General features: G+C 29.8%; 1 long non-coding RNA gene across 1 annotated transcript; it reads left to right on the top strand.

The window, feature by feature from the left end:
* The first annotated feature begins 12,289 nt into the window (after window positions 1-12,289).
* Window positions 12,290-17,173, top strand: LOC139090296 (uncharacterized). Its single transcript, XR_011544363.1, has 3 exons — window positions 12,290-12,437; window positions 13,694-13,981; window positions 16,538-17,173. It is a non-coding gene; the product is annotated as an uncharacterized lncRNA (long non-coding RNA).
* The last annotated feature ends 590 nt before the right edge of the window (window positions 17,174-17,763 follow it).

The raw sequence follows: 17,763 nt of genomic DNA, 5'->3' as shown, positions 1-17,763 counted from the left end.
ACCGCATTTTAAAACCGCAATCATTTCATGTCCTCATACTCAAGTGCTTGATGTTGATTGTCACATAAAAATCTGCGGAATCAACCGGAACATATTACAATGTCCTTTATCCTGCATAAATCTTCCCTTAATCGACATTTATCACTTTTTAAATTGAACTTAATATTTTCATGTACAGTCATGCTGAATTCAATGAGTTGAGGCTATTTATATTAATAACTTCCAATACATTAAATCCCATTTAAAGGCAACATTGTGTTGAGCATGTTAACCCATTAAAAGTGTTGACCATAGAAGAATAAGAAGGCAAAGAAAGAGTTAAGTGAGGATCAATTTAATGTCCAATTTTATTGTCTATACTTCATAATTTATGCGCATTAAATTCTCATTTGGAATAAAGTTATTGGATATTTATGCAAAAATCTTCAACTTTTTTTTACTTCTAATTTATGAATTTGCATGAAAATTTTAAACAAATTAATCGTAAGTCATATATAGAAATGGAACCTGCATGCATGCATTTAAATATGCTAAATGAGATTTATAGCTGCGTAGTAATACATTATGAGCAGTCAGTTGTTTTGTCGAGTGTCTTTTTGATTTGATATTGTGTATCATTCTAGTCACGATCGTCTTACGAATGTCATAATGTGATCTTATTATTTACATACATGTGGATATATAAAGATATATAAAGTTCATCTGAGTAGGCATTTGGAACATTTTGATATTTTTTGAAATTTTAGAGGTTAAGCTGAATTTGAGGATGTTTTTAAACACTGATTGGACACTATATAGTCTCTGACTCAAAACTGTAAGTTGACAACTTGTGAAGAAAGCCATGGATGCACTCCTGTAGAGTACTTACTGTACTTACTGTACTTACTTTACTTGCTGTAAACTAGCTGTTAATTTCCAGGTGGACATTTTGGATGAAAAATGACAAAATGGGATAAAAGTGACAAATTTTGGAGTGTCCGACCCTTGGTCATGAACTGTCCCTAGAGATGATGCCAAAATGATTGAACTTCAACAGTAAACATTCAGAATCAAACAAAAAATTCAGACATCAAACCAACTTCCAATACAAAGCTCTAAATTTAATTAATTGGATTCGTGTTGTAACCTCATTTAAGCCACTGTAGCAGCTTCAGGTAAACACCAAAAATCTTAATTCTATTTCATGCTGTGACTGTGAGAGACGATTTGATTCAAAACAACTAATAAGGACTTTTCACACATTTGGATAAATGATTTTGGACATGAAAAAAGGTATAACAGGATCTAAAATAAAAATTTGTCATCAATATTAATTGGTTGATTCCTTACCTTTCTACTGTTTTTGAGTCAATTTGAAGAATCAGGATCTTTAATGGATTTAGTAATATGAGAAGAAATGGATTTTGTGCTTCAAGTCATTTCCATGTCATGCACAATCACTCTTGGCTATTCCAGGAAGTTCTTGATCTAAGATTGATAATTGAATAACTGCAAAATAGGCACCTTTGACTGGCAAAACAGGCAAAACCATACAAATTCTTGATAATTTGTATGATTTTTTATTACAAATCCATACAAATTGTACGGTTTTTGCCTATTACAAGTGTCTGTTTTGCATCTCTAAGTAGTTGTTCATAGTTCTAGTACTGATACAGCCGCGAGACGGACATTTATGTGCCAAATGACAAAAAATTTGAGAAAAAGTAACAAATTTTGTCATCTGATTTGTTCGTCCCCTGGATCTAACGTATTATTGCTCAAGACTCCATCCAAAACAGCAGAATATCATTCTGTCAGTTCCATCCTTCCACAAACTGCGTCACAAACTCCAATTCCAAACCAACAACAACAAAACCACATTAAAATCAAACAAAACACACCAAAGCCTGCTAATAGAACATAATCTTGAGAAATAAAAAAGAAGAGAAATTGCAAAAGAAGCACAAAACAAAACAAAAGAAACGCTGAATATGATGATGTTGAGAAGTTTAGAATATAAAAATAAAGGTACAAACAACTTAACTGCTGAGATGTTCTTCTTTCTTTACTCCAATGCAGTTAATAGTCAGCACGACATGGACATGGAGAGAGAGTAAATGAAACACAATCATGAAGAAAAAGAAGAAGAAACCTGTTGTGAGGCACACGTGCGTTTTTACTTACTTTGCTTACTGCTGACCATTTATTTACATCATATAAAACCGTTAAAATTGAACTTTATACATAAAGGTTCAAGTTTATGGCAACAATCAAACTCCTTTATGTCTCGTTATGCTCATTTGCTAATAATAGATCCAATGCATTGGATGGATTCTGCGTGCACAAATGTGTATGAGGAATATTCCTAGACTAATTATTATTAATTGGACTGGTGTTGTCAAAGTGATGTCTTTAAGTAAGAATATCCATTTCATAATTGAATGCGAGTGTTTACAACTGTATAATGTGCATGATAAGATGCCAATTCAATATAATTAATAGAAATGGATATAGTTGCATAATTTTATAGCAATTCCAATTGCACACGTGCAGTTGAAGCTTGATTTGATGTTAATCAGGGTATTGAGAATGGTTTCACACTTGCTTAATGGCTGAAGTTGTGGATTGATATCATTTGATTGATTGTTGAGGAATTGAGGCTGATAATTGCAATAGAATCATTGAAACAGTTTTTAACGGTTATTTAGAATTTAAATTTTCAGAACCATACAAATTCTAGTGTAAGGTTTCCAAAATTTCGTCAAGTTTCGTTCAGTTTTCGTTAACCAAAAACAAACAAGTGAAAAAATTGAAAAATCATTAATAATTAAACTTCCTGATCGATTTATATTCCTGTATCTAGTTCTATTGCTACATAAGTGAACAAATCATTTAAATATCAACATTTGGCATCAATATCTCAACAAGAAAAGAATCAATTATTAATATTTTTAATCAAAAATCTTACAAAACACAACAAAACACTGAACTTATCAGCATTTCCATTGGCGACATCATCAGATAATACAAGCGTATGTTGCAACATTAATAATTAAGTATGGTTAATAGAAATCAGTCTAATGCAAGTCATTGTCTTCTTTCCACGTCTCATTGATTGATTATTCATTTTTTTCTTGCCTTTTTGTTCCTATCTCGTCATCTTTATCAATTTTTACTCTATCCATCCAAATCCATGTCATTCAAATTTTCGTTTCAGCACCAACGACCGTTAAAAGAATCAAAGCAGGAACAATAAGAATAAGAAGTAAAAAGTTTGTGTAACGCAAGTAGCAACTGTGAATTCGTTATGGGCATGATGTTTTATGATGTTTGAAAAATAATGATAATATGAATATGAGAAGAACAAGAAGAAGTAGAAAGTACAGCATGATGAAGCACAAAAGAAAGAGAAACAAAAATAATCAAATAAATCTTTTTAAATCGAAATTAAAACTTTTTTTTGGAGAGAATTGAACCGAACTTGATGCTGATGCTGAACTGTTTATCATTCTAATTATATACATTCGAGTTAGATGAAATAGACAAAACTTGACTATCGAGTTGACTACTCCATTACACGCAACAATGAGTTGCGTGCACTAATCTATTGAAACAACACAGGAATCACTTCTTCTTCATATGTTGCCATCTACTCATTCTGGGTCCAAATCGGATTTTAAAGCTTAAATTCCCGATAATTAAAAATAAATTGAAAATGAAGCAGCAGAGATGAAAAAATTGTTCCTTATCACTGAGTGAGCATCTTCATGACAAAATTATGCATAAAACAAATTAAAAATCTCGATATGGAGGAACTGTCACACAGAGACTTATTTGATGATCTGATGCATCTTCATCGATTATTTTTTGTGTTTTTACAAATTTTCGACACATCTAGCTCCTCGCCTTTCTGTCAATATTGCTATTGGGGGTTTGTCTGTCTATGATGTCACTGATCTTGTAAGGTGTTTTAGCAGAGTGGAATCTTATTCTTCTACTGCAAAGGAAAGTGATGCGCAATACAGATGCTCATCACCCTTCAGACTCTCTTATCCAAGTATCTGTTTCACCTTCACGTGGTGCATTCTGGCAATGGCAAACCAACAATCAGTCAGACACTTAGAATAAAAGTTCATATATGCAACATTAGGGCTGAACTTGGTGCGTTTCAGATGCGTTGACCTTCAATTCTTGACATACCTGAGCCTTATTTAAGATTGATCCAACCTGAATAGCACATATCGGTCAACCGTTTAAAAGCCTAGCCAAGGCCGGCATAACTTTGTCTTGGTTCACGATTCGGCTTAAATCCAGCACCATGTCAGAGTCACGCCGATCTGATGCCAGATTTTTAATCAATTAACTGAATTATGCTGTGCGAGCTATAACTTCAAACACAATAATATTTAGTAGGTATCTCCCAAAATCTGCAAACCTAATCTTTCTACATAATAGATCTACAATCTTGCAGCTTATGGATCATGTTCTTAAGGTTTTCTGATCAATCCTAGGTTATCCTCATTTGTCAACTAATGGCATTACTTGACCGGTGTGCTTAGCGTAGTTTTGACCTTATGAGTATGAGCTCAAGATGTATTTCATTCAAAAGATATACAAAGATTCAAATGACATCCTTATCATCCTAAAGTAGACCTAAAATCCAATTGTCAGTCGACATAACCTCCAAATAACCCCCAATATTATTATTTTATCTCTTTTATTTTTTTTATTTTTTGTTTGAATCCCCAAAAGGTTTTAATTTTCATTTCGTTTATCGTTTTGACGTTCTCAATTTAACAAGTGTCTGAGTTTCTTTTATACATCAACATAGGAACCAAGCAGTATAAGAAGAAGACGAAGAAGAAACTGCATTTGAAAATCGTAGTAAGATTTCTTTATTGAACACCTGTGGCTCCGTAAAATTTATGTATAAACTGTACACAAGAAAAAATGGTGAAAATAAAATGAGGAATAAAACTGTCGAAAAAGAAGGAACAGAAAGAAGGCATAAAAAGAAGTGGACAAAAGCAGAGAAAATAAATAAAAAAAAATAAAGTTTACAGCTCCGAAAATGAATTGAATATTGTTAAATGGATGCAATGGATGAGCATATTAAGGAACAATTAATGTCTTTGGGTCAATTAGGAACCAGAAATATACTTTAATGGATTTATGTTGTATGTTAAAGCATGATGCATGTGTAGAGAAGCTTAATACTTCTAACGTCCCTTTCCACTTCTGTTTATTTTTTTTGCCATTGATTTGTTCCTCTTTGCGGGGGTTGAATATGCTCATATATCCAATAATGTTGCAAGACATACTCCTTTTGTTATCATCGACTGTATTGTGCATTAACTGCTTCTCCTTTAGATGACCATGGACTTAGATTTTTTTATGGACGGATCTTCATCACATTATCAGGTATAGACAATAGCCGACACGTTATAACATGATTTTCCAATTTTACTTGCTTGACTTTCTCATGCTCCTTTTGTTGCTACTTATCTCTTGTTTCGGTTATATTTTGTGTGCAACATAAAGCTAGTGCTAGTCTTTGGATACAATTATCAAAAAATATTAATGTTGACTTTTGGAACAGTAAACAATATAAAGCACATCTTCTAGGGTGGCTCTTGCCATTTATTTTCTGTTCCTTTTATCTTTATGCGATAAAAAACTTCCGACTTTTCAGCAGTAGAAGCAATAATTTCATCTCAAGTATATTCAGTTTTCCTTGAATGCAGAACGATTCAGCCAGACACCATATATGACGACAATGAGAAATGAGGATGGAAAGAAGACGTCGCTTATTCAAATATAGTCATTGATATTGGCGCCCGTTTATGTTATGTTCGTTTGTATTACGGTATTAATGAAGTAAGTTGGCTATTATGAAATAATTAAGATTACTTGAGTATAATCGCATTAAGTCTTATTTTATGTGATTACTAATTTATAGTGATTAAAGTGAAAATTATAAAGTGGTTCTTAATGTGATGTTTGAAGGTAAAATTGAGTAGTTTTGTGTCTTTGTTCTGGAGTTGTTTGTATTAAGTTTGAATCTTATGGATAACATGAAATGTACTTTAATTCAACTCTAATTTCGATGGTCCTGAATTAATGCTGATTTTGAGCGAAAAAATTGACAATTAGTCGTTTCTTCTTGCCGAGTATTTTATGTAATTGCAGTTAAATTTGATCGACAAAATTCAATATTTTTGGAATTTCAACTGTCAGTGAGTTTCAAATAGCATCAACTTTGAATATAAGTAGAAGAAGTAACGAAGTTCAAGAGAATCCAAATTTTCATTGTGATGAGAATTAATATTAGGGTTCGTCCAAGAACTGCAGGCCAACATTTTCTGCATTTTACGTACTCTTGTCTGCTGTTTTTGGTCATATCTTATCCCGAATTGAAAAAAATACGTTAGAACTAGTCAATGGCAAATTAATGACCAGTTGATGTCTAATTCTAAAGTATTATTTTTCGCTCGGGTATAGTTCGTCGTCCAAAGCTGCAAGCCTGCGGTATTTACCTGAAATCCAGTAATTTTGGACTAACACTAGTTGAAAGTTAGCCCTAAAATACAAAGAGCATGCTTACATTAATGAGCATTGACTAATTGACTGACTTAAGGGCCCAGCTTTATGAGCTGGAGGCACTGCGCTTTCAAATCTGTTGTACCACACTCTTTAGACCTACAGTTTATAGTGGGATCCGAACCATATGAGCATACTTAAAGCATTATATTGCCGCTTGATTAATGCCACTTTTTCGCTGCCTTGTGCAGAATAGTCTCTTTGTCTGTTAGGAAAGTCTATGTCTACTAATGTCTATTTTATATTACAGACTCCCTTAAAAGCAAACAAAATAAGTCAACGCTCTAAAGTAGCACTTCAAATCAGGAATTGGCAAGCTGTTGCCAGCGATAGAGCATTAGGCGACATCTATGGGAGGTCATGGATCACAATTAATCAGTACAGCTCGAAAAGTAAGAAAATAAGCGAATATAAGAATTAAACGTTCATTTAAGAATTCGTGTAATAAATGAACAAATGACCAATATATCTCATATATTAGCAAACAATGTATAACAATTGAGCATTCATTTTACAAAAAAACAAAGCAGAACAATCTATTAGTCTAGTCTGACTAATAAGACATAAATCCCGCACGTTTTTGCAATAAAAATTATTCAAATTCTATTCAAACACAAAAATGTTAATTTGTGTCTCAAAAATATTTGCGAATATCCGAAATATTTTTATTAATGATTAGATCGCAAATTATCAATAGTCAGCTATTAAGAGAAAGTTCCAAATAAAGAGTTTGTTCTATATTCCAAAACAAAAAGATATAACGGAATAATAATCTTATCTGTACCTTTACATTAACAAAAACGCGTAAATTATCGAAACCAAAAATTGAATTGCTAAATAAACAAAATCGCTCGTACACAATAAACAATGACCGATTAATTAACACGTTCTATCCAAAACTAATCTTCTTAGAAAAAATAAACTCCAAATGTCTCAATTACCTCAGATAATTACGATCAGACGCCATAAAGTCTACTTTATGTATACCTTTTTGTTATACATTCTCTTCATAGTAACGATTTATTTATTTTCACATCTCTTTTCAAGTGTCAAACAACACGGGACATGAAAAAAATAAAATAATATTTAAAGTGCAAGTCAAAACATAAGTTTTGAGTTCAGTTTTTGTGTATATATAAATAACATGCTGACATTAGTCATAAAGTACCGTTAATTTTCATTACATCTTGCCACACTTTTTTTTTTTTCATATTTTAAACAAGAGTGTGTATCGATATTGAAGGCAATGAAGGCAACAATATGATTCATCATATTTTTTTTTACTTCACTCTTAAGTGTATTTTAAATTAAATGAGAAAAAAAGACATAATTGAATGCGTTTTCTTGTGGATTGTAGGTTAAATAGGGAATTGTTGAGGAGGTTCTTTTTGTCTGACTGTCTTTCTGTCAATTTATTTTAATTTGACTAAGTTAGAATCTCTGGAGCGTTTAAGACATTTGGATCAAATAATCAATGTTTTGGCATACAACAGTACATCGCAGTAGTGTGTCGTGTAGGATAATTTCAGTATCGACTGACACAAAGCTTCATAATTCATAATTGATTAAGTCAGATGATACTCACATTGGTAAAGTGTCTGACATCTACTCTTGCGAATTTCAAAGGTTCACGCTTCAAATTAAATTGGACATGATTCGGTTCCACGTTGGAGTCACGCTAACCTGGGGACATTTTGTATCAACTTATCCAAAAACAAAATGATACATGATATTTTGATGCGATATGCAGGTCTTCGCAACTTATTTTAGCAAACACTTTAAAGAAGCTCAATAATTTAAAATTATGAGAGGAAAAGAAATGCTTAAGAAGGGCCTCGAATTCTGACTTGTGGTATCTTGCAATAAATTGTTAATCGCCAACTCAATTGGCAGGCAAAAGCCAACGATAGAGCCAGTTTTAAGTGTCATCTGAGAGAGGCCATGGATCACAGTTGATTTGTACGGCCATCGAAGTAAGTAAGAAAGTAAGTACATCGCCAACTGAGGGAGGCCATGGGTTACATTTGATCTGTAAGACTAAAGAAGTCAGTAGATAAGTACTTCAATTGAGTAAATTAATAATTTAAAGAAATCAACCAAGAAAATGCGCCTTAACCACCAAAATCAAACCCAAAAAAAAAATCAACTCATTTCGTGGTTACAACTAAACCCAAACAGGTTTCTAAATTTCCCCAGAATCGCTACAAATAAATGTAGAAATAAGTCATTAGTTCGTATATATTTTTTTGTTGTTAGCACACCGATTCTTATCGTACAAACAACTGAGCTATCAATTTCCATTTGCTACTTTATGTCATTCAACCGTCTCATGCCTTTATGTTAATCTTCTATTATTTTTTTATTCACTTATCACATTGTAAAATGAGACGATTCATTTGAACTACTTAATAAGTGACATTTTATGGAGCTCTAAAAATCATCAACAAAACTATGAACAGTGTCCAATTACAGAGATTGTGCTGGTGCCTTAAAACGAGGAATTAAAAATTTGTTGATTTAATTGCGTTTTAAAAATTTTTTTATCGTATTTTTTTTGAGCTCAAAAATCGAGTTCAAGTTTATGTGATAAAAAATAATATTTACATTAAGCCTCAGTTATTGACAATTTTGGTTTTAAATAGTTTAAGTGTTTTATGATGACACAATTATTTTTTCATGATTCATTTTAAGGTAGACATGAATTAATTTGAGTGACTAATTTGACGTCAGTCAAATTTTCGCTTTGAAGATGGATTTATGCATGCTATGGACTTGTCAGCGCAGCTCACAGCCTCGCTTTGAAGGCTACAGGCAGTAATGTCATCAAACGAGTGGTTCTGATCCCACTATAAACTGTATGTCTATTAAGTGCAGTGGCGCACCCTTACTCGTTAAACAATCATAAGCCGCGTATCGCACTAGCGCAGCTCTGAATCTTATCTGAATAGCTAAAAGGTTATTTTATGGACATTTCAGTGTCAGAAAAAGTATTTGACATTTTGGAATTTTTTGCACATTTTCTTCTAAAATTACTGAAAATTTAACGGTTTTCAAATTCAAACAAAAAAATAACGCCTTTTTCGACATGTCCATACCATGGATTTATCGAGAAAATATTAGATGAAAATTTATTTTGAGAATGAAAATGTCGGAAAATGTTCAACTCAGCATGGGATGGAATATTTGTGGTGATTTAGAAGTTTTAATAAATCTAGCTTGAAGATGGTGCTGTGGCGGATATGAAAGTATTATTTTATTATTTTTGTGAATTTTCATTTTTATTAAATGTTGACGGATTCAATGGGATTTTCTAGAATTAATAGAAGAATATTTCATATAAAATTTTCTATTTATAATGCTGAAGAATACTTGCAGTGAAAGTAGCTAAATACAATAATAATAATGGATAAAGCCTCAGCAGTCAATGATCATACTCATCATAATTCTCAGTTTTGATATCTAACTGGCATTCCTTCATTACCGTCCTACGCCATGTTGCTCTTGTAGCACCTGGACGCCTTTTTCCTTGTAATTCCAACCAAGGGTAGTATAGCAAGCTTGTGTCTAATCCTCAGCTACAACACTATTCCGTTTTCGAATTGTGTGACCTATCCAGCCATATTTACGCGAAAGGACTTCTCGATTGATGTCCTCCTGGTCAGCTCTTCTTAATAAAACTTAATCTTAATTAGCGTCTTTAATTCTAAATTAAATTCCAATTAATATACAACTGAGTATGCTCCTGGTCTTTTTAGAAGGATTTCATCGATTTATGAAATGTAGAGCTAAAGGATCTGCAATCTTCATTGTCCATGAAATGAGCAAAGTAGCTCAATGGTGTAATAAATTATACAGCAATGTTTCTCATATAAATTTTTTGAGTCATATGTAATAAAAATGCGAGCTTATTTTTGCAGACTGCAGACAGCAGACAGCAGTGTCGTCAAAAGATTGGCTTCACACTTGATTGTTAAACTATCATGAACCACACGATAATTTGGATTTTCTAGATTTGAACAGATAAAAGTAGTGCGGTTATCTGCTGTATTTTAACTGGGACGCTGCTATACTTTTCTATCTTCCTGCTGTTTCCGGACAAAGCCTCAAAATGTTTCGATTTTTTGAAATCTCAATTCAAGTTTTGAAATTTTTAACAAATTTTTAACATTTTTGTTTTGAAGTTCCGGATTCAAGCCCAGGACTGAAAATATTTTTTTCGGAATTACAATTATTTACTGCAAGTTTCTAATCTAATTTAAATAGTTCTTTAAATATAAAGACTCAACATAGTCCAAAAGAACCCGAATAGTGCCAAATTTAGAAATGTCCCTATTTCTACCGCCTAGTTAAAGGTGAATTGTCTTTAGAGGTCAGATGGAAGGAAATGAAAAAAATTGATCTCTCATAGGATAACAATTACTTTTGCTAAATTACTCTTGATAATTGGTAAACATTATTTAACAACTTAACCAGTTTAAAGTGACAATTTCAAGTGTATAACATTGATCAAAAATTATCCAACTTGTGTTATCTTAACAAACAGTAATTGATCAGTTTCAAGCTTTTGAACAATTTTAGATATCTATTAATAGCCCCTGATAACATTTAGAGGAGACAAGTCAAAAAAATCTGTCACCAAACCGTCGTGACCTGGCCTGTGGCAGGTTTCAGTGAAATTCAATCTTAGATTAGAGTCAGGGCAATCTGTGGCCGAATTTGTTGCCTTATCTGCGATTTGCCTTATTTGGTATAAACTGATCATCATGAGCATCACAGATACTAAGCAAAAAAACTATTAAATAATCTTACGAAACTCAAAAGAATGAAGCAAAAAATATGTCAATGACCTACTTAACATCTCAACATTCTTGGTATTCAGCACAAAATTTCCAAATCTTACGAAATAAAGTGTTAAATATCCAATAAGAATTCCAACCCAATCACATCATCAGATGCCTAACCTTAGAAATTAACACCTACTGAATAATCAGTAGAAATTCACTCAAGGACGTGCATGTACAGTTAATCAGTTCCAAAAGCTATTGAACCCATTAAAAAAAGTTCCGATATCATTTATTAATAATCATAAAAAAAGAATTCTGAATGAAACTTGTTTGATTTTTATCTACACAAAAAAAAACGATTATTTCAAGTCCATTGACTGCCTGCAAAAATGAGTCATAAAAAGATGAAGCACTAAATGCGTAAAAAAAACTCAATTTTTGGTTCCGAAATTTTCACCATTTCTAATATAAAACTCCTTTCCATCACGATTAAGTCCTCCTTTGTCCGCATTCGGGACATAATGAATTTCCATTGGCAAGAAGAAGAAGACACGAACGTCCTTTTTTCCATTTTTTTCCTATATCCATCTCATTCTTATAGCACATCCAGAAAATGGTTTCTTCCCTAAAAAAAACAATTTTTTTCGTGATTTCGTAATATAAAAAAAAATTCTCGTAAGGAAGTCGAGAAGTTGTTCTGAACTTCTTTCTTTATTTCTCTTTGTGCAGTCATCCACACACAGCTACACATTATTTAATATTAAATTTTATCGTTGTGTTAGTGAATGAAAACATTGAAATCAGAGCAGTTTTTCATAGTAGAAGGGATGGTGGTGGGGATGACGTTGCATGTGATTTGATTGTGTTGGACGCATCGACTGTCTTTTTAGTAAACATTGGAGAATCTTCAGCTTGTTAAAGACTTTCGACGAAGTAAGACCGTCTTTTTGTATTGAATATTTTTTTTTTTTTAAGAAACGAAAGATTTTACGTAGTTTTAAATAAGAGAGAAAGTGTGTGGCTTGTTTTAATATAAAGTGGAGAAGAAGACATATTGTGAAATTGAAAAAAAAAGTAATTTGAATATTTTTTATAGATTCTTATTTTTTTTTATTTGTTTAAAAATTAAGTTTTAAAATTTTTAAAAGTTTTGCGATTTTGAATCAATTCTTTAAATTGAAATGAAATTCGAAGTTTAAAAAAATTTAAAAGTTTAATTTTCAAGATTTAAAATTTAATTAATATTTTAAGTTTATTTTCCAAATTTTGAAAAAAACTTAAATTTAAAGAAACTTTGAAAAAAGATTTTGCAGTAAATTACAAGAAAATTCTGAAAGAAAAATAAAAACGCTGAAAAGATTTTTATAGTTCAACAAGTTGATAGTTGAATACAAATATAAATTAATATTGAAATTAAGTTCCGCTAAAATAGTTATGCAAACTTCTTTTTTCAAACATATTTTAATAAATTTTAAATAATTTACAATCTGATGAACAGATTTCATAACTTTTTGAAAATTGAAATTTAAAACTTTAAATTTAAACTGATACAAGACTTAAAATTTGAAATATTTTTGAAAACTTCATCTTCAATTTTTCACAACTCAAATTTTAATATTTTTAAGAAATTAACTAAATTGAGATTTTCCTGACATTTTTCAAAATTGATTATTGAATAATTGGAATTTATATTACATGATATTTAAATTTTTTAATCTTTAGTTTTCTTGAATTATCAAACTTTATAAAGTTAAAGTTTCATTTTATAAAAATTTTAACATAAAATTCTGTGCTTAATTCTAAAGTTAAGCATTTCAAAATTATTTAAGATTCCTTAATTTTCAATTTCTTACAATCTTTAATTTCTTCAATGCTAAAACATTTTTGCAGCATTTACAAATTTTAAAAATTGCTTGGTTTCTAATATTTTATTACTTCTTAGTTTCTCAAAAATTTAAATATTTCTTTGATTTTTATCACTTTCAACATTTTTAAAAATTAATATTTAGTGATGTAATAATTAAATTTAGCAAATTAAACAACTAAAATTTAGTTTTATTAAAGATATCCATTCACAAAAAAAGCTTTTTAAAACAATTTATTTTTTGATTTTTTGAGATTCTTTTAATTTTTGAAAATTAAAGCAATTCTTTGAATTTAAATAATTTAAATTTTATCAATTTTTCAAAAATTTTAACATTTCTCAAAAATCAAATACTAAAAATTCGCATAACAAATTCTTAAATTCTTTGAAACCTTTCTTTTATTTTCATTCACATTTGAAGTTCTCAAGATACTAATTTTTCTTAATTTCTCAACTTTCCTTATAGGTAAAAAATTTCTACAAATCAAAACTCCAAATATTGACACAACACAACTCAAGACCCCCAACTAAGTGCCTCAAATATTTACCCAAGCAAAAAAAGCCAACTCGTGTGAAAAATGGCAGTTCCATTTGAAAATCGAGAACAAAAGTCAAAGAAATCAAAACTCAAATTCTTAGTGGTTAAAAAGAAGAAGAAATGTGACAAAGAAGAAGACAAGGATGGAGATAAATCGACAATATCGCTATTGTTCCTGATGAAACTGCTTTCCGATACGCATTTTAAATTTAAGAGGTTCGTATGACTCAATTTTTGAACTTAAATTGGATTACGATAGGGGAGAGACTGAATGATGCAGGCATAAATATTGAAAATATGTAAATTTACTGCTTTTTATGCCTTTATCTTTTATTATTTATTGAATTTATATTAGATTGTTTTTTTTTCTATGGACACAACTTGCATCCAACGTCCAGAATTTTAAATTTACATGTCAAATATGCAAATTGAATAACACAATTGTGCAAAAAAAAAATGTCTATCCAGTTAGAATCAGAAAATTGCGTCAACACTCGTGCATTTACAAAAGAAATTTATGAGGACAATCATGAAATCAAAATGAATAAATTAAGTGATATAAATGTAAAATTGGGAAGATAGACGAATATTATTAAAATAAACTTGTTTGAATGATTCACAATCGAAAGTGTTGGGAGATTTATATTATGACTATGGGATGATAATAATGCTAATGTTTGCAAAATGTTATAATAGATTTTTTTTTTCATAAAGATTATGAAATATGTTCACATAAATGTTGGATAATTTGACAAATTGTGAATAGAGTAGGTAGTTCTTTCGATTGTAGTCAAGTGCTTTGTCATTTTCAAGACTTACTTAATTACTTTTGATACAAAATTAAGAACTTCGAACAAATTTTAATTGGAAAATAGGGAAAACTGAACTAAAAATCGTGAATTAGTTTTTAAAGATGCAAATAGACCAGACTGAACAAAAATACGTTAGAACTAGTCATCAACTGAACATTAACTTGCCAGCAAAAGATTAAAACTTATTTTTGTCCATTCGGGAGAAGAACCATACCAAGTCAGCATCATATCAATGTAGAATAAAATAGAACAGAATAATTTGTTGGATTTGCTTAAAGAAAAGAAGCACTGCGATCATCGATCTGTTGAACTCATTGAACCCATTGCTCCTACTTTAGAATTATTATATCCTGGATGAAACCGACGACATTCAAATGTTGGTCAATGTAAATTCGGCTGCGGTATTGGTAGAGCAATGTCCGTGACCTATTTTTGAACTTCTTATATTGTATGTCATCCGGGTAGCTGTCATCCGGGTTAAATCTCTTTTAGAAGTAGCCAAGATGATAGTATAATTTAATGACCCAAAATTAATTACTTATTAGATGAACAATCAATTCTTATTTAAATCCTCAAACTAACAAAGAGTTAGTTCTGTTCAAGATTAGAATTGTTCTAGACAAACTGTGTGCTACCGAATTTATAAATTTTTTTGAAATTTCATGAATCGTATCAAGTGCGAAGGTGTACCTTGTCGCAAAAAAGTTCATACAACGTTGCTCTAGATATTTAGAATGATTTTTAATATCAAATTAAAATATTTGTGAATAGAGCAATTTAGAATGTGTGAATGATTTCATAGAAATGACTAGGATTTTTTGGAATATGTAAGATAATATTGATAAGACTTCATTTTAGTACATTATAAAAGAATTTCGCAATTTTTTATTTCTATCCCAAAATAAGTCAAAATTAAGTTTCGGTCAAAACTAAGCTAAGATCAAAAAACTTTATCAAGACCTATGAATTTTGGAATATCTTGTCAAATGTTCTAAACTTCTTTTAAGCGTTTTTTTACTATTAACCAAAATTTAATTAATCACGCATGTAACCAAAATATTCTAAAGAACATTTTGGTTACATGATCCATAATAACCAGTAAAACTGCATCAAAATTAACAATTTTTCAAATAATTTGATTTTCATTACTTCTTCTCATATCGCACTCTGAATACTTCTCAAGAAATATTCCATAATTTTCAATAGCTAATGATATCAAAAAACAGTTTCGCAATCATCCACACCTGTTTACAATCGAATTCTAAATCCACCCACAATGACAAATCCACAGAACTTTATAACCTCGCATTTACATTAGCTAACTGTATAAAATAGACAAAGAAATGATTACTTCATATACCTTTATAAGGTGTCCGTTCAACTTCATTTTACATGATTTTTTTCTGACAGCTTCTTGTTATACCTCGACATGCTTATCTTATAAAAAAATAATTTCTTTATTGAATCAAAAAGTTTCTCTTCTTCCTGACTTGTACTGGAACTGCTATACGAAATAACTCATACAGACATTATAATGTGCTAATAAAATGTAAAATGATTCATGAGTTTCACACTCGGAGAGTATAATAAAGAATAAACAGCATGAGTCATTATATCAAGGCATACACTGGCTGCGGTCAGTGCAGTCAAGCGCAGGTTAAAGATTTCTTAACAAAAAAAGAAAAATTCTTTCGAGCATGAAATGCAGCGCTAATTTACAACTTATGATTCTCAATATAGATTGTGCCAATTAATAAAAAATTTGGACACGAAATTTCCGTGTTTATAGCAAGTTGTAAGGTACAATCCAACACATGACTCGTTCGCATAATGAAATATGCAAAATCAACAGCTTTTATGTTCAAATATGCATGCTATCTATAAATTATTATTAATCACAATATTTAGTAATTTAATTTAAATGTAAATTAATTTTTATGATAATTTACTCTAATTACAGGTTCAAATAGAGACGTCTGGGGAAGCTCAATGACCACTGACATGCTCAACTAACGATTTATACTTTTTTTTGTACAGATTTTTATCAGCTATATCATCATTTCATCATCACAAATTACCATAAAATTAATTTTTAGTTTATATATATTATTTTTTATTTCACCAGTGCCTTTGGTATACTTATAGGATGTAAAGTTTATAGTTATGTAGTGTGAAGAGTGTGGGCTGGGAATTTTCTTTTTTGAGGTTGGAGTTGAATGGATTGAAGATTTTTATGGAAATAATTTGAATTTTTCGGAAATTGTAAATTGAATGTTGAAAATTTGAATTTGCAAGCTTATGTCTTAGACTGTGTCTTATGTCTTCTCTTATGTATTAGACTCTGTGTTTTTCAAACTTTAAATTAATTAAGTCTAATTTATCGCTTTTTCGACTGCATGGCTTCGGGAACAGTTGTGTGATGATGAAAAAAAAAATTTGTAAAATTTAAAAATTTCAAAAATCTGAAAATCTTTTAAAAAAAATTTGAAAAAAAAATTCTAATAAGTTCAAAAAAAATTTAAAATTTGTAAAAAAAATAATTTTTTGTACAAAAAAAAGAAAAGAAAAGAAAAAGAAGTTTTTTGGAATTTAAAAAAAATTAAAAATTTGAAAGAAAAAATTTAGGAAATTCGAAAAAAAATTAAAAAATTAGAAAAAAATTAAAAAAAATGGAAAAAAGGTAGAAAATTAAAAAAATATCAGAAAATCAAAGTTTTGAAAAAAATAACAATTTTAAAAAAAATAAAAATATAAAAAAATTAAAAAATTGGAAAAATGAGAAAATTAAATAAAAATTTAAAAATCAAAATTTAAAAAAAAAATAAAAATTGAAAAAATGAAGTTGAAATAAAAAATAAAATTGATAGTTTACGAAAAAAAAATGAAATATAACAAAACATTGATAATCAAAAAAATTAATTTTTTAGAAAACTAAAACAAAAAATTAAAAAAAAAATTCGTAGAAAAATTTAAAAATTGAAGGAAAAAATATATTTAGCAGTAAAAAATTAAAAACTGAAAAAAATGAGAAAATTAAAAAAAAAATAAAAAAGTTTAAAAATTTATAAAAATTTGAAAATTTAAAAAAAATTTGAAGATTTAAAAAATATTTGTAAATTTAAAAAAAATTGAAAATTAAAGACAAAAATTGAATATTTAAGAAAAAATGAAATTTGAAACTTAAAA

This window comes from Chironomus tepperi, unplaced genomic scaffold, assembly GCF_022539635.2.
Source record: "Chironomus tepperi strain 1889 unplaced genomic scaffold, CSIRO-AGI_Ctep_v1 contig_217, whole genome shotgun sequence".
Classification (NCBI taxonomy): Eukaryota; Metazoa; Arthropoda; class Insecta; order Diptera; family Chironomidae; genus Chironomus; species Chironomus tepperi.
The sequence above is the reverse complement of the archived record's forward strand: the minus strand, read 5'-3'. Positions and strand labels throughout refer to the sequence as shown.